The following is a 2,277-nucleotide window of genomic DNA, read 5'->3' as shown; positions in this document are numbered from 1 at the left end:
TCTGCAAGTTTGGGTGTTTTTGTGGATCTCCATATCAGCTGGATGCTTCACTCTCAGCTCTAACCCTCTGTGGCTATGTCCTTGTCCATGGGCTCAAGTGTCCGCAGTTCTAACCACACTTTAGACCAACCAGCCCTTCTCTCTCACAACTTAACTCTTGAACAAGAAAATAAGAATGTTTGCCTTCAATTCAGTTCCTGCCCTTCAAAATAGTCACTTTCTCTACATTTGTTCTGGTGAAGTTATATTCAGAATGTTTTGAGATTTCTCTTCTGGAACTTATTTCAGAACATACCACATTATTAACTCTCTTTCGTGTCTCTTATATATCTTCAGCTTTGGTAAGCGTTTCATTTTTATTTTGGATACTCATGAGGCAGATGATTAAAGGTTTTGAAGGCTAGTACGATGGGCCTGAATCTCAAGTCACCATTAGAATAAAGGTTAAAGTTAGCCTTGTAAATAATGGTAAATGGGTCAAGTTGGAAAATATGAACTTTTGGGTAAAGTTTTAGTCTAATTTTTTTAAAGATTTATAAACCACCCCTGGAGGTAGCTTCTAAAAGAGAAACAAAAAAATGTTTCCAACCAAACACTCATTTGAATGTGTAAGTCCTAATATATTTCATTTTATTATTTTATCACTTTATAGAAATAGTTTCTGTATTACAGTGACTTTTCCCTTAACTAGCAGAACTTTCTTGTGTCTTCAAAGCACATAGAATCTTTTTTTGTAGCTCCTGTATTTCTTGAGTTAGTTGCTGGCTATCAAGTTCAACAGTCTAAATTTCATCAATCCAGTACAGTTAAAATCATTTAAAATATTTTTCTTAGAAGTACTCCTCATCCACCATTCTTAGTGTTACTAGTTTGCCAATTAAAACAGTAGGTTAAAGAAAAGGTTAATGAAATTAGTCCTTTAAAAGTTTTTTAAAATTGGGCATTGGTTTCATATTCAGTCAAAGATTCCTTTTATGGTCTTAATTATTCAGTAATTATTCCCTCTATAAGTCCCGGTGTGACGTTATGGGTTAATGCTTCAGACTGCAAAGCTGTTTGAACTGCAAGCTTGGCAGTTCAAGCTCACCAGAAGCTCCTTGGAAACCCTATACAGGGTCGCTATGGGTCAGAATTGACTCCGTGGCACTTGACAACAACAACATGGTCCTTCTAGTGGTGGTTGGTAGTGGTGTGCCATGGAGTCAATTCTGACTCATAGTGACTCTGAATAGGGTTCCTGAGGCTATAAATCTTTACAGGAGCAGTGAGCCTCATCTTTCTCCTGAGGGATCACTGTTAGTTTTGAACTGCTGACCTTGAAGTTAGCAGCCTGATTCTTAACCATTATTGTCGGAGGGACCAGTTGCTGGAGAAGGATATCATATTTGGTAGGGTGGAGGGTCAGAGACAAAGAGGAAGACCCCCAGCAAGGTGGATAAACAAAGTGGCAGCATCAATGGGCTCAAGTGTGGCAACGACAGTGAAGTTGGCCCAGGATCGGCAGTGTTTCGTTCTGCTGTGCATAAGGTCGCTATGAGTCGGTACTGACTCAGTGGCACCTAACAACAACAACAAATGGTCCGTCTAAGTAGCGTAGTGGTTACGAGTTAGGCTGCTAACTTTGATGTCAGCAGTTCGAAACTACCAGCTGTTCCAAAGGAGAAAGATAAGGCTTTCTGCTCCCATAAAGATTTACAGCCTTGAAACTCTGTACAGGATCACTGAGTCAGAACTGGCTCCACGGCCTATAACCAATCAACCAACCAGTTGTTACTAAAGTATTTTTTAGTACTTTACAATCCTCCAGATGGAGATCGTTAGGAATACTACTCATGGCCTGCAGTCAGAAAACAACAACAAAGGAACAAAGGTACATTTGATGTAGGTGAAAATCACCTCTGTGATGTGCCTTCTTGTCATAACAGCTCAGGCAGGTATGGACCATTTCCTTGTGGACCCCTATATCTAAAAGGTGAACCCTGATTGTCTACAATGAGAGTAGATAGTAAGTAGAAAGGGAGAGGTGGAGAAGTGTGATGAGCACTTGTTATCAACAGCAATAAACAATTGCCTCAAAACGAGATAAGAACCTTCTTTCCCTAAACTGAGATCTTTTTTTAGAAGTAATGCTGTGCTTGAGCTGTTAAAGTCTGAGTCCTACTGTTTTGGGTGTGGTTACTCTAGCTCAATAGTGGTGGTAAAGAGCAGTTATTTATAATTTTCATTAACAGTTAATAAATAAAATTAGTGCTTGAATAAAGCTGCCCCCAACCTTTG

General features: G+C 39.3%; 1 protein-coding gene across 1 annotated transcript in view; it reads left to right on the top strand.

Annotated features, from left to right (window-relative positions):
- The window catches only part of XPNPEP3 (X-prolyl aminopeptidase (aminopeptidase P) 3, putative), an 88,401-nt gene that overhangs the window by 29,232 nt on the left and 56,892 nt on the right, over positions 1-2,277 (top strand). The window lies entirely within an intron of this gene.

This window comes from Chrysochloris asiatica, unplaced genomic scaffold, assembly GCF_000296735.1.
Source record: "Chrysochloris asiatica unplaced genomic scaffold, ChrAsi1.0 scaffold00097, whole genome shotgun sequence".
Classification (NCBI taxonomy): Eukaryota; Metazoa; Chordata; class Mammalia; order Afrosoricida; family Chrysochloridae; genus Chrysochloris; species Chrysochloris asiatica.
Note: the sequence above shows the minus strand (reverse complement) of the source record. Positions and strands in the feature narration are given on the sequence as shown.